General features: G+C 43.3%; 1 protein-coding gene across 2 annotated transcripts in view; it reads left to right on the forward strand.

Annotated features, from left to right (window-relative positions):
- Nucleotides 1-5,777: 5,777 nt before the first annotated feature.
- RALGPS1 (Ral GEF with PH domain and SH3 binding motif 1) overlaps nucleotides 5,778-15,936 on the forward strand; it is a 522,711-nt gene continuing 512,552 nt past the window's right edge. The window contains exon 1 of one of the 2 annotated variants that reach the window (XM_006834782.1): nucleotides 5,778-6,025. The gene's annotated coding sequence lies outside the window, so the exon portion shown is untranslated. The remainder of the gene's footprint in view (nucleotides 6,026-15,936) is intronic. The other variant, XM_006834781.1, reaches the window with a different exon arrangement.

Consider the following 15,936-nt stretch of genomic DNA (forward strand, 5'->3'; position numbering starts at 1 on the left):
CATTTGGTCTTGCCCAAGATGTCAGCTCTGGGCCTCTGAGCCTGGCATTCAAAAGTATGTGATTTCTTACTTCAGCTTCAAGTTCTACTAGCCTTCAGACTTTTAAAATATTCCTAGCTATATGGTTCTGAGTTTTGGAGCTCTGCCTGGATCTGCTTTGCCTGGTATTCTGTGGTATGACTGATGGCAAACTTCACTGCACCTCTACCCTAGCTACCATCAAGCCTTGCTTTCTCCACAATGTCGATACAAAAGAGATTAAACAATTAAGCAGAGTGTAGAGGACTCTGCTACTTACTACCAAGAAAGAAGAGAAGGGAGTGGAATGTCTTCTTTGAACCTGGGGTCCGTGTACTTCAAAGCTCCTAGATTGAAGGAAAGATTGATGCCCAGACACATGGAGATCTCCAAGGAATGCTAGGCCTACAGATGCTAGAAGAGACAAGGAAATTTCCCTAGAGCTAGCACTCTGAATTCTGACTTCTAGCCTCCTAAAGTATGAGAGAGTACATTTCTGTTTGCTAAAGCCATCCACTTGTGATATTTCTGTTATAGGAGCACTAGACAACTAAGACACTTACATTAAATTTTCTCTGGTGAAATAAATAATACAATTTCTGTTTTGTCCTACTGGGCTTGGACTGTTCAATTTGATTGTGTTCCTGGCCCTGGATAGGGTACTGACTCTCTTGCCAATGGGAAATGGATGTATGCAGTAGCATCATGATTAGTTAAATGATCATCTGTTGTTGATTGTGATGAAATGCTTACTGAAGTAATGCCTTAGGAGACCATGTGACCATTAATATAGAAGTGATCACTATAAGGCTTCAGAATGGATGGCTGCTCCTGTCTACAATGGAGAACTTACAGAAAGAAACTAATAAATATAAGGTTCATGTTATGGTCAGAGAATCAGAAAGTTTCTATGGTAGGTCTAAAATAAACTGTCTTTTCTTGAGTTGTGGGGTCAAGGTCAGTGAAAATCAAAACCAAATTTAATTTTGTGGGGTGCAGAATTATGATGTTAATCAAATTCATAGACTTTCTGTTTCTCAAAAGACAGTGAGGGAACTGATTGGAAAGAATGGGACTCTGAGCCTCTGAGACCCTAAGCAGGGCATCTGGGTGGACTCTGATAAAGGCTGAGAATCTTGAATCCCTGAGTCCTTCTGAGCTTTCCTTGCCATTAGAAACAGACTGTCTTCCTGTGGCTCAGAGGGAAAGACTTTCCTTGCATGAAGACCTATAATGATCTCACTGAGGACTGTTGCCTTGTAAGGGGATGTTTATTCTCTTCAAGACCCACTCCAAACACCACTTAATTGCTTCTAAAACTATATTTTGATGTCAGCATGCTTCAGAATATAAAATGTGGCCTGTTGTTGTTAAGTGCTGTTGAGTTGGTTCCAACCCTGTATAGGGTTTCCGAGCAGCAGATGGTGAGTTTGAACTGCCGACCTTGTGGTTCAAACCAATGTTGTGGTCCAGTGCTTATCCTACAACACCACACTAGGACTCCAAAAGTGTGGCCTAGAAGGAGAGAATTAATATAATAAAATAATATCAAGATTTTCCAATTTATATAAACAAGAACCTGGAGAATGTATGTTGCATTGATTGAAGGAGAAAACTGAGGCAGAGAGAGGTTTAGACACTTGTTCATGTCCACATAGTTAGGAAGTGGCAAAGCCAGGATTATTTACTAGAACTGGTGGAATTCAAATTTTCATTCTCAACCCGTATTTTTCTAGTCTTCTCACTGTCAACCATGTGGCTGGCTGCTTCTTCTGAAGACCATGTGGGCACCTCACCGTTGTCACTCTTGCCTGTGCCCCAATGATGATGCCCTCTTCTATGCCCTGTCCTCTGTCAAAAGCCCCCAGGAATTGAAGGAACATTACACTTCAGAGTCTTCATTGTACTCAGGTGCTGTTGACCTTTACCTAGAAACTGTGTGGAGCATGGTCTGTGCCCCCATGTTAGTTATCTACTGCTGCTTAACAAATTTACCACCAAAGTAATGACTTCAATGAACACACATTTATTATCTCAGTCTCTGTGGGTCAGGAATCTAGTCACCAGTTAGCAGGGCCCTCTTCTTCAGAGTCTTGCAAAGCTGTAACCACAGTGTTGACCAGGGCTGCAATCTCATCTGAGGCTTGACAGAAGAAGGATCTGCCTCTGAGCTCATGTGGTTGTTAGAAACATTCAATTCCTTGAAGGCTGCCCAACTGTTTCTTGCTGGCTATCAGCTGGGGATACTCTCAGCTCCTTGTTGCATGACCCGCTCCTTAGGGCTGTCACAATATGACAGCTTGCTTCTTCAAAGCCAGCCAGAGAGAGTCTCCTTACAATCTTACAATCTAGGTGACAAAACCAGATACATCCTATCACATATGCCATATGGCAACAATTTCATGGGTGGTGCCCCAGGACAATGTGGAGGAGAGTACTATGGCGGGTGCTATGAGCTGGTGTTGTGGGTCATCATCTTTAATGAAAATAGCTCCCTAAACTGTCTTGCAGCTGGCATTCCATAAGAGCCAAGTCCATTTGATGTAGCTGGACTCAGGGATCACCCTTAGGAGACTTTTCCAACCCCACTTTCCTGTAGTTCTAAAGGAGAGTAAAACTACTTTTCCTGTAGTTCCACTGATGGACACATGAGATGCCAAGAGCTGGTCCATTTCACCTGCGAATCACACCAATGAAGGATAGTCTGAATCCTAATGCATACAACTTCAATCCTCTCCACATCTTGTTATCTAGTCCGTAAGTATGGTAGTGACATGATTGGGATCAATAACTTTTTTTTTAATGTTTTATTGTGAATTATGTGATAGTTTACATGGGAGAACATTAGTTTTACATTCATCCTATCCTATATCGTTTCATTGCCATGGTTACAACCCCCTCCATGCATGTGATCAGTAACTTTTAAAACAGCTTATTTATCTATTTAATTCATGCAATTTAAGTTTGCAATTCAATAATTAAAAAGATAAAATTCATTGAATTCAACCACCAACACATCAATTTTATATCATTTGCATTACTTCAAAATGAAACCCTGCATCCCTTAGTCATCACCCTGTAATCTCTCCAACTCATAGCGACCCTGTATAGGGTTTCTGAGACTGTAAATCTTTACCTAGCAGAAATTTTCATCTTTCCTTTTGAGTGGCTGGAGGGTTTGAACTACTGGCCTTATGGTTAGCAGCCCAGTGCTCACCCTACAATGCCGCTAAGGCTCCTGACTGCAAAATAAATTGGAAAATTGTCAAAAAGATATTCTGCTTGTCTGTGTATCCAAGAATAATTCATATTAAGGCAGGTCATAGGACCTTCTTTCTGTGGGAGGCAGAAGGCCTTCACAGACCTGGCTTGGACTGCCTTTGACACTTATTATCACTGTGGTTCTAAGGTAGGGCTGGGGAACTTTTTTCTGCCAAAATTTATAATACCACAGAGGACTAGAGTGGAGAGTGAAGCGTACAGCTGATAAGAAGAGAGGGCATATGCACAAGAACACCCACACTTGCAGATAATATCCACTTGGCCTGGCTTCAATGACTAGATGATCAGAGCTCAACTAGAAGAAGATAGAAGAAGAAAAGAAAGAGTAATCTGATACAATTTGATGATCTTGACCTACACCTATGGATGCAGTAGCTTAAAAGAGGGAACAAATCTGTACAGCAAGGATCATCCCCACTCCCTTGATACACAGAGTAGACAGGGATGGGCAACTGGGACATTGGCTACCCGAAATGGGAGGGCTACAAAGGCAAGAAGTGACTGGCTTACAAGCTTTCAAGAGAGAATCTAGATCCAGAGGGCGTGGAGGAAGGTAGACTCTCCACAGAGTAGTATCCAATCTGTCTAGGTGGGGCTGATGAAAGGAGATAGGGATAGGTCTCTTATGATACAATAGTGAATAATTGTTATCAGGACTGATTGTGAGGGTTGTAAATGTAAAGGTAGATGTTTTGTAGCAAGGAGGGGAGTGATTAACTTTGCAGTCTAGGAGCTGAGGTCCCTGGGACCGTCAAGGAAGAAGAGTGGAGAGCGGGACCCTACCCAGAGAAGCAGTGACACCAGAGATGGAGGCAGAGAACACAATGTGGAGAGATGGAGCGGCTGGGGACTTTAGACCCAGAGAGGGAGACAGACTGTGTGCTGAAGACCTGAGGAGAGGAGGGGGCAGGCTTGCAAGGTATACCCTGTGGTTGGTTGATGATGCATGGAGGGGATTGTAACCATGACAATGAAACGATATACATAGGATGAATGTAAAACTAATGTTCTCCCATGCAAATTATCACATAATTCACAATAAAGCATTAAAAAAAAAAAAAGGAAAAAAATTGTGACATTCATGGACCATGCAAAATGACCAACTTAAAAATCAGCCTGCTATATTTGGTCAAACATTTAATTGTTGTTACGTGCTCTGGAGTAGGTTCCGACTCATAGTGACCCTATGTAGGGTTTCCAAAGTGAGCTTGGACCGCCGACCTTCCAGTTCAAACCCACGCTGCAGTCTCCTGCATTAACCCACAAGTGCCACATCAGGGCTCCATTAGCTCACCTCTAATGAGTCCGGAGTCCTTGTGTGGCGCTGTGGAATAATGTGTCAGGCTGCAAAGCCGTTTGAACTGCAAGGTTGACGGTTCAAGCTTACCAGCTGCTCCTCGGAAACCCTTACAGGGTGGCTATGGGTCAGAATTGACTTGACAGCGCTTTACAACAACAATGAGGAGTCCTGGTGGGTGCTGTGGGTTAATGCGCTGGACTGCAAGGTTGGTTTGAACAGCAAGCCTGGCGCTTCAAAGTCACAAGTTGCTCCTCAGAAACCCTATACAGGGTCTCTGCGGGAGGAACTGACTACAACAGCACTTAATAGCAATAATGTGATGTTCAACTTTACCAGCCACTCCTCAGAAACCCTATACTGAGTCGCTATGAGTTGAACCAACTCCACGGCACATAACAACAACAACAGTGTGATGGCTGAAACTGAGGTTGCCTTGACGAGACCAAACCAAATGATTTCACTGGCCTTATATGGCCCACAGGCTGAACATTCCCCACCCCTGGCTCTAAGACAATGACAATTTGCCCTTCTCATTGTGCCTGGCACAGAGAAAGTATCTAGGAGCTAGGAGACATGAGATAGACTCATTTCCTAGCATTGACTTGTGTGGTCTTGGACAAGTCCCTTCACCTTGTTGAGTCTAACCTTGCCTGCTTATTACGTGCCGTGGAGCGGCTGGTGGGTTTGAATAGCAGATCTTTTGGTTACCAGTCCAGTTACCAGGCGTCACACCAGCCCGAGGGTCTGAGCTTTCATCCCACTCTGACATTCGGAGCTCTGAGACTACCCCTGAGTTGTAAAAAAAAAAAAAGGGCACCCAAGGTGATGTCTGTCTCTCAAAACCATTTTTTTATTAAAAAATGATAAATACTAGGGAGGGATTTAAAGACGAAATCGAATGAAGCCTGGAGGGATGTATGGGGAACCACGTGCACTGCTAATTCTAGGAAGGCGATGGGCGTGACGGGATGCTAAGGCAGGTTTGAGGGCAGCAGAGCATCCTTGCAGGGTGAGTGCCATCTACTCGCTAAAGCGAAGGCCAAGGCCCGGGAGCATCAGAGGCTGCAGCGGCTGCGCACTGGCGCGAACAGCGGATCAATTTGCGTGTCTCCGCCTCTGCGACGCTGTGGTTGGGGGGGGCCTGGTCTGACGGAGCGCGCCGATTGGTTGTACAGACCGCCGCTCAGGCCCAAGAGCGGACGGTTTCTTCTGCGGCTGGGCACCGGCTCGGCTCCCACGTCGGCCCGCGCTCCAGCTGCGCCCGGCCCGGCCCCGGCCCGGCTCGGCCCGGCCCCGGCCTCCGAGCGAAGGCGCCTCTGCCGCCTGCGCCGCTCCTAGGGCCATGAGGAGGCGGTGGCAACCACTGCGGCCCGCGTCAAGGTGACCGGCCGAGACTGCGGTGGCTAGAGCGAGCGGTGAGCAGCGGCCCACGGGGCGGGGCGGGGCGGGGCCCTGAGGGCCGGGCCGGAGGGAACTGCAGGTGCGGGGGGCGGGACCCGAAGGGGGCAGCTGGGTCCGGAGAGGGGCCTCGGTGCTAGAGGTGTGGCCGGAGGGGTGCGAGTTGTGGACGGCAGGGGTGGGTAGGGGTCTCCAGGTTTGCTGGGTCCAGCGGGTTTGAGGAACTGCGGGTGTAGGGGTGGCGATGAAGAAAGGCCGCAGGTGCGGGGGGCGGGGCTGGAGGAGTCAGTTGGGCGGGGCCGAGAGTGTTACAGGGGCGGGGGGCGGGGCCAGGAGGGATGGCCGGTTTGCCAATGGGAGGGGGCTGCGAGATGAGGTCAAAGTGACTGGAGAGACAGGGCCCGCGGAAACCACAGGTGCTGCAGGCGGGGCTAGGAGACCTGCAGGGGCCGAGGGCGGGGCCCAGAGTGGTAGCAGGTCCGGAAGCTGGGCCACAGGTGAGGAGCAGGTGGAGGGAAAGTGGTCACTGGAGAAGGTCGACCCGTCTGCTGCCCAGGGGGACTTGGGCGGGAGTAGGAGCATTGGATTTTCTGAGGATTCTCGTGGCTTCCAGGGTTGCTGCTGGACTAGAAGGGGCGTCGAGGCCTGTACCTTTATTGAGTCCGACTTGAATTTCAGCTGCACTGTCTAATAGGCTGCCTTCCCACCGCCACGCCGTGCCCTATGTGGGGCGCACTGTGTTTCATACCTCAGGGGCTTTACTGTTGCTGTTGTACGGGTAGGCCTAGATGGCCATTGTGTGTGGTGGTCGGCTTTCATTGGTTTATCAACTGTTGAGGTATGTGTGTACTTAAAGAGTAGCTAGTGTGAAGCTTGGAGGGTTCCTGAATTAGTAGCAGATGCTGCTGCAAATCTTAGCACCAGTTTTCAAAAAGACTGAAATGGCAGGCTGGCGAGAGGGCACAGCAGGAATCAGTATCTGGGACTTTTCAACTCTGTGGTACCTGGGGGAGTCTGTAATCTCTCTGAGTTTTGTTTGCTTGTTTGCAAAATGAGCATGATGGTTAACTATGCTGTTGTGCCTCCCAGGAGCCTTGTGAGAATTGGATAAAACAGTGCTAACTCAGGGCAGGGAATAGACACAGGATAGTTTGGGTGCTGGGGAGGAGGGCAATACACAAGAAGGGGGAGGAGAATGGAAGAACAAAGCAGATGAGATAACATTTAGGCAGGTTTGCATGGGCTAATTGGGACAGAGGTAAATAACATGTATGCACAACCTTGGAACAACAGGGCTCTGGGATACAGGGATTGGGACATGGTTGGAATGGGGAAAAGGGGGGAAATAATGTTAAGATGCTTGAAATAAAACAGTGCTAACTGAGCAAATTGGCCTCTTGGGCCCATAATTAGGTTGGATTCAAGTGTTGGAGAATCTAAAGGGGAGGTGACTACTAGTTAAGAGGTGAGACTAGAACACTTTCTGGGTAGAGTTTGTGTGAAGTTTTTCGCAGGGATTCCAAGAAGACCCAGCCCTGTTGTGGAGCTTTAACTACTCTCTGAGCAGCTTCGGAATGTGCTCCTGTACACATAGGAAGCAAAGGCAAATGGCAAGCAGAAGAACATGTAATTGGTGACCTTTAGACCTCATCCCCAATGAGAACTGTGAGCTGGAGCATGAAGTTTAGCCTTGAGCACTGTGCAGTCAGTTCCCTTCCCTCCCCAGTTAAAGTATGAGCAGCCCCAATTTTACCACATTCCGAATGAAGACAACAAAAAGAAGGAATGCTGGTGTATCACTAGGTTCCCATTGGGTGAAGAGAAGAAATGAAGATGATTGGGCCTCCTCCTATTTAGAAGAGTGCCCTGGATCCCTATGTGTAACCTTTTGGTGCCCAGTTCTTCTGCTAACTAGCAGTTTGATCAATCTGGATGGCAATTCCTCCCATCTGGGTTGCCTGGTAAGAAGAAAGAGTGGGAGAAAGGAAGGCCCAAACTTTCAGTGGCAAGCAAGAGCTAGAATGTGTGATGGATTATGGCTTTTTTGTTTGTTACTATTGGAGTGACAACATTCAGACTCCAGAGAGAAACTTCTTTAATGGAAAATATTGCATTCGAGGCTCTCTGAGATCGACCTTTTAAGGTTGCTTTTTCTTTTTAGCGTATTTGGAGGGCTTGGAAATCAGAAAGGTCCATGTTTGAGGACTCATGCAATCCCTCTGGCTGTGGGAACCAGCATCAGTTTCTTAGCTTCTTAGAGCTTTGGTTTCCTCATTTGTAAAACAGGAGTGATCATGTCCACCTTCTGAGGTTGTGATGAAGAATAAATGAGACAAGTTGCGTGAAAGCACCTGATACTTCAATGTTAAGGTTCTTTTGTACCCTTCCCTGACTGTCTGCTTGTTTTTCAACCTGAGCTACTCCTAACAGTATGGGATATGTGAGGAGAACAGGACTGGAGATCTCTCAGGCCTTTACTTCTTGTGCAATCTTGAACAAATCCCTTTCTCTGCAGACCTCAGTTATCTCAGCTGAATGAGCAGGGGCCGATCATCATCATCATCAAGTATCCTAGCTCTAGCATTGTGATTAATATGCTATCATATTTTCCTGAAAAGCAGGAGAGAGGAAATAAATGACCTGTTGTTTAGTTCTTCTTTTAAAAATATCTGTTTAGCACTTTGTCTGGCTAGAAGTAGATGCACATTAAATATTTGTTGAAGGGCTAGATAAAGAACTTTTACTAGGAAAAAGATGAGGCAAACTGGCGAATTGCCCCTCTTTGTTAACTTTTGTGTTTATGCATTCTCTTTCTCTTTATATATATATTTATGTTGTAGCTCTATCTTCAAAATGCACTTTATTTATTGCACAAAAACACTGCAGTAGCATAGTGAACTTGAGCCTCAATGTGAAAGACAAAAATTGTCTTACAGACTGACCTCATGACAAATTAAATTTATCTAATTTTTGTTTATAAGCATACTTTTTTCCATGGTCATACGAGGCATAGTCAAAAATTATCCACACTATGGCTGTAGAATTATTTCAGTAAACTTTTAGAAAGACAAATACATCATTTTTCCACATAGTGTCCTTGATTTTCAATATACTTTGTATACCTGTCAACAAGGTTTTGTATTTCTTTATTAAAAAAATAGTTTAGGCTGACCTGGGAACCATAAATGCACTGTTGTCTTCACTTCTTCATCAGGGGTGAATCTTTGCACTCAAAGGGCTATTTTTGGGACTAAACAGGTGAATGTCTGATAAAGCAAGATCAGGTCTATAGGGAAGCTGATTTAGCACCTCAAAATGAAGTTTTTGCACAGTGTCACCAATGTGGGCAGAGGTGCGCCGATGTACACAGCACCCTTGGATAGCAGCCTCTGTGTTTGTTTAATCTAAAATTTAGGCTTCAGCTCTTCAGTGAATATCTCACTGTAATGAGCACTGTTGATTGTTGAATCTTTTTCCTGATAGTGTTCCAAGACTGGCCCTTGAGAATCCCAGAAAACTGTAAGCATCGATTTTCCAGATGATGGTTGACTCTTGAACTTTTTCTAGGGATGTTTCCATTCCATACTCTGCTGTTTACTTTCAGGCTTACAGTGATGAATCCATGTCTTGTTAGTAATGATGATTTTTTGAAAAGAAACTTTTACTTTCCATTGAGTACCAGTGCACATTTGGTTTGCAGATGTCCAAATACTTCTATTTATGTCCTTCCGTGAGTTGTTTTGGTACCCATCTTGCACAAACTTTTTGAAATCCAAATCTGTCATGCATTATTTCATAGGGAGAACTGTAGCTGATTTGCAAATGATTTGCCACATAATCCACTGTCACTTGACAGAATAATTTCAAGTGCACGTTCAATGGTTCAATGGTGTCATCAACCATGGACATGGATGGGCGTTTTAATATAACTGGAGTGCGAATAATTTTTGACTCACCACTGTAATTATATGTATATGAGAATCTGGGAAAAGCCTGGAAATCAGTGGTTTCTTTCAATAGTATTTTGGCTTTCTTTTTTTTCAACTTTTTATTGTGAATTGAGTGAAGGTTTGCAGAGCAGATCATCAGTTGCATATTCAATAAAGCATATACTTTGCTTCATTACATGGTTGCAATCCCCTCCATGTACCAACAGTTAACAGCATTTACCTCTATTCATTTTAACTATTGCATTCCTCCCTGTGTCTCCCACTATCTTCATCTTCCTCTGCTGACCTTCCTCTTATTGTATATTGCCTGCCCTGTCACTCATGTTAACATGTGTGTACTCTCTAGTCCATGAGTAATTTTCCCTGCCCCCTGCCTCCTGTAACCATAATAGATTGTTTCCTTTATCAGGAAAACCTTATTTAAATTTTTACAGCATTGTTGTTGTTAATGTGTCGTTGAGTCGGTTCCTATCCATAGCAACTCTGTATAGAGTTTCCGAGGGGCAGCTGGTGAGCTTGAAGCACCGACCTTACAGTTGAAACTGACTTTGCAAACTGAGTCTCATACAATGTTTGTCCTTTTGTGATTGACTAATTTCACTCAGCATACTGTCCTCCATGTTCATACATGTGAGGTATTTCACAGATTCATCATTATTCGTAAACATTTTGTAGTATTCTATTGTGTATATGTACCAAAGTTTGTTTAATCATTCGTCTGTTGATGGATATGTAGGCTGTCTCCATCTTCTTGATGTGTCTCTTGTAGACAGCATATTGAAGGATCTTGTTTTCTTATCCATTCTGCTCTTTATGTCTCTTGATTGGTACATTTAATCCATTTACATTCAGTGTAATTATCAATAGAAGCGTAGTGGTTACGAATCGGGCTGCGAACCTTAAGGTCAGCGGTTCGAAACTACCAGCCACTCCGCGGGAGAAAGATGAGGCTTTCTACTCCCGTAAAGATTTACATCCTCGGAAACCCTGTACAGGGTCGCTATGGGTCGGAATCGACTCGACGGCACTTAACAACAACAACAACAACATGAGTAGATTGGTATCATTTTTCTATGTGTTTTTTGTGGTGCTGCTGTATTCTTTGTTCCACATAATTGTCTATGCTGATCTCATTTTATTTGTGGGTATTCTTTTAATTTTCATTTCTGTTGTGTTAATGTTTACTAAATCTTTCTGATTTTCCTTTTTTTAAAAAAATTTTGATGGGCAGGTGTATTATTTTTCTTTGAGGTTACCCTGTAATTTATTATTTTTTTTCTCTACTTAAAACAGTCTGTTTTATCTTGAAATATACTTGACTTACTCGCGGAAGTAGCAGTCAAGAGATCAGACGACGTATTGCACTGGGCAAATCTGCTGCACAGGAACTTTTTAAAGTGTTGAAGAGCAGAGATGTCAGCTTGAGGACTAGGGTGCGCCTGACCCAGGCCATTGTGTTTTCAATAGCCTCATATGGATGCGAAAGCTGGACAGTGAATAAGGAAGATCGTAGAAGAATTGATGCCTTTGAGTTGTGGTGTTGGAGGAGAATACTGAAAGTGCCATGGACTGCCAAAAGAACCAATAAATCTGTTTTGGAAGAAGTGCAGCCAGAGTGCTCCTTGGAGGCCAGGATGGCTAAACTTCGTCTCTCCTACTTTGGACATATTGTCCGGAGGAAACAATCGCTGGAGAAGGATGTCATGCTGGGTGGGGTGGAGGGTCAGAGAAAAAGAGGAAGACCCCCAATGAGATGGATCAGCCAGGTGGCATCATTGATGGACTCAGGTGTGGCAGCGGTAGTGAGGTTGGCCCAGGATCGAACATTGTTTCGTTCTGCTGTGCATGGGGTCGCTATGAGTCGGTTCAGACTCGATGGCACCTGACAACAACAACAACATACTTGACTTCCTTGCCATTTGGAATTTCTGTATCTACACTCTTCCCTGTTTTTGCTTTGTGGTGGAGTTGGTTCTGACTCATAGCGACCCGGTACAGGGTTTCCAAAGCTGTAAATCTTTATGGGAGCAGAAAGCCTCATCTTTCTCCCGTGGAACAGCTGGTAGTTTCGAACTGCTAACCGACTTGACGGCACTTAACAACAACAACAACAACCTTGAGGTTAGCAGCCCAATTCGTAACCACTATGCTACCAGAGCTCCTTTTTTGCTTTGTAGTAGACTTCATTATTTATTGATATCTCTGATTCCTTATTTTCTGTCATGTAGGTTTGTTTTACTTTAAATACGTCCAAATCTGGATTTATTTCTGGGTATTGTCATGTATGATAATTTCAGCTTATTGTCTGCTGTTATTGGTTTTTAGTTCAAAGACCATCCTTTAACACTTTTTTTGTAAAGTTGGTCTGGTCATTACAAATTCATTTAATATCTGATATTATCAGGAAATGTCCTAATTTTGTTGTCTATTTGAGGGATATCTTTGTTGAGTATATGATTCTAAGTTGGCATTTTTTTTTCTTTTAGAATTTTGTATCTGTCATCCCATTGCCTTCTTGCCTGCATGATCAGAATTTAGTCTTATTGGTTCTCCTTTGTAGGTAATTTTTCATTTTTCTTGAAGTGCTCTCAGGATTTTTTCCTTGTCTTTGATTTTAGAAAGTTTGATTATGATATGTCTTGGTGAATTTCTTTGGGAATCTGTCCTGTTTGGGATTCCTTCAGCTACTTGTGTGCTTACCTTCTCATCTTTTATGATGTTAGGGAAGTTTTCTTTGACAGTTTTCTCTGTGTTTGTCTCTTTCTGCTCTGGAATTCTGATCATGCCTAAATTGTTCTTCTTCATGGTATCCCACATAATTCTTAGTCTTTCTTTGAATTTTTTTCATTCTTTTTTTTCTGTTTATTCTTCTAGCAAACTAGTATTGAGAGTTTATCTTCAAACTCACTAATTCAGGATTCTATTGCTTTGCTTCTGTTCCTTTGCCCTTTCAATGTATTGTCCATTTCTGAGATCTTAGTATTCATCTTCTGGATTTCTAATCTTAGATTTAGGATTGTTTCAAAATTTGCACTTATTTTGTCTGTTTATTCTTGTAGTGTTTTTCTGAATTATTAGAAAGTTTTCTTGTATTCGTCTTGCTTTCCTCAATCATTCGGTCAGTTCTTTGAAGGTACCTAGTTATCATTCTTTTGAAGTCTTTTTCAGTTAGTCCCATTGCCTTTTCTTCCTCAGCAACATTTTCTGGCTATGCATCTTGGTCATTTGTTTGAGTCATTCTCTTGTTTCTTAGTGTCAGCTAAAATTATCTGTTGCTTCTGGGGCATTGTGGAATTGTATTTGTAAAAACAAATAGTGCAGTTGTTGAGCCCAGAGGGGAGAAGTTTCTGCGATTCAAGGAGCTCATGAGGTGATTGTGGAAGAGATGGGACAATCGAGTTCCTGGCTGTAGATGGAGTTTGACTTGGCCTCGGTGTTATATATGTTCAAGGCACTTGGAAGTAGTTCATGGGGTTCCTTGATGGAACTGATTTCAGTGTCTATTAGGACCACAGGAAAGCGGGAACAGGGGGACTGATTAAATGCTGGTCTGGTGGCTCTGTGGGGTTTGTAGGTCTGGAGCTGAACCCACCTGAATCCAGGCACCATAGTGGAACTCCAAAGTGGTGCAGCTGACTCCCACCTCACATTTTTGTGGCTTCCAACCACATGGGTCTGAATTCTTAAGAGAGAAGGGTCTGCAATGGGGGTGGATGATGGTGGGAGCTGGCTACACTCTGGTCATCGGGGATTGTGAGAGAAACAGAGAAATTCCACCTTTTCTGTCACCCTTGCTAATCTGCTCTGCCAGGCCTCCCTCAGTTGCCAGAGCTGCTCAAAGATGGTCAAACTGTGTCTAGCCTGCCATCCTCCACCAGTCTGACTCCCTCTCTCACTGTCCTTGCTTGGCCTTTCTTCCCAGCAAGCACTCCCTCCACCTTTCTATGAAGTTCAGGATGCCAGAATTTTCATCTGTATCTGTTTTATTTTGTCTTTTGTATTTTTTGTTATGGAGGATCTGTATAGTGTGTTTGTGTTGTCCTTCATCTTGCTGAAAGTTACTTACTTTTTTAAGAAGTAAAATATCACACTTTTTAGCAAAGGCAAATAGTTCAAAGGAGGATAAATTGTAAACTAAGTGTCCTTTTTATCTCAAGCTGCCAATTCCCAGTATCTCTCTCTAGAGGCAACCACTATTATCCAGTTTCTTATTTGTTATATACTCTTTCTTTTATACCACAGTCTATACATACTCCTTGCTTCTTCATTTGATATACTTATGTATTGTTCTATATTTGTATATACAGTTTCAATACCATAGCAAATGTTTTAGACTGATTACTGTAAACACAGTTTTGTGTCCACTGTCCCCATGATATTTACTCAGTACTAGTCATTTAGAAGACTAACAAGAGACATCCCTTGTTCTCTTCCAGGAAAGAAGTGGCTTTGGTCCTAGTCAGTAGTAGGTTAAAAGGCAGTCCACATATCTGGACACAAGGCAGAGGACAGAAAGAGAAAGGAAAAGTAATTGAGAACTCATTTTTCTTCTAGCCCATGGTTCAAAGTCCAGTTCTGTCCCTTACTGACTGTCCAGTTCTGTCCCTTACTGACTGTATAACTTGGAACAATTTACCTGTTCTTTCTGTGTCTGCGTTTCCTTATCTGTAAAATGGATGAAGAAAATGTTAAAGTGATTGAGAATTCTTTTTTTCTACACAGTCCATGATTCAAAGTCCATTTCTGTCACTTAGTGACTGTCTAGCTTGGAAAAATTTACCTGCTCTTTCTGTGTTTCAGTTTTCTTATCTGTAAAATGGATGATGATAATAGTGTCGGTCTTTTGGGGTTTTTGTGCAGAGAAAATGAGATCGTGCATATAAAATGCTGGCAGCAGTAGGTGCCTAAAAATTGATAGCTATGTTGTTAGTTATCTAAGATATACTCTTTTTATTCTTCATCAGCAGATATTTACTGGCAGTTAAGGAAGATTAGGCATTACGTCCCTGTCCTTTATGTTCACATACTGTGCAGGGAGACAGGCACCCAACTCACTAATTACAGTGTGGGCCCGATGGTGGGAGGTGAACTATCCAAGGGGTCACTGAAACAGGGAACAGTTTTTTCTTTCTGAGTGATTTGAGAAGGGCTTCCCAGCTCAAATAGCCCTTCCTTTGTGAGCCTCGTAGTTCCAGGTACTAATGACTGCTCTCCCAATTGTACACATTAACCCACAGTGCTAAAGGACTCCAGTGGTAGTACTGACCTCCCGGTGGTTTTTTACACAAGAGAAAAGGATGATGCAGTATAGGCCTTACTTACCATAGTGCTTGTAAATCGTGAACACACAAGTTAATGTTCCCCTTCAATTATTGTTAAGGAGCCCTATGGCACAGTGGGTTAAGCATGGACTGCTAACCATAAGGTTGATGGTTCAGCAGCTTCTCTGTGGAAAAAGAATGAGGCTGTCTTGAAAACACTTGGGAGCAGTTCTACTCTGTCCTATAGGGTCACTGTGAGTTGGAATCAGCTTGCTGGCAGTAAGTGGGTTAACTTATTGTTTGAGGGTTTTTTAGATGCTTAAAATTTTTTTTTAATGTGAAAACTTGTAAACCAGCTACTTCATGCCTTTATAGCCCTCCACTCCCATTTTTGATAGCCAGTGCCTAAATTTCTCATCCCTGTCAACTCAGGATACTGAGGAAACAGGGTTGTTCCTTGAGAGATTTGTCAAGTTCACTGATTCTGGTTTCTAGCTCTTCAGTTCTACTCCTTTGCCCTTTCAGTGTATTGTCCATTTCTGATATTTTATTATTAATCATTTGGACCTCTTTTTGCAGGTTTTGAATTATTTCCAATGCTATTTCTATCTTATTTGATTATTCATGTAGCACTTTCCTGACTTCTTTCTTATTATTCTCTACCCCTCTGTGGAGCATTTGGATACACTTTAATATATTCTCCTGAGTTCCTTATCAGGTAGTTTCA

Source organism: Chrysochloris asiatica, unplaced genomic scaffold (assembly GCF_000296735.1).
Source record: "Chrysochloris asiatica unplaced genomic scaffold, ChrAsi1.0 scaffold00014, whole genome shotgun sequence".
Taxonomy (NCBI): Eukaryota; Metazoa; Chordata; class Mammalia; order Afrosoricida; family Chrysochloridae; genus Chrysochloris; species Chrysochloris asiatica.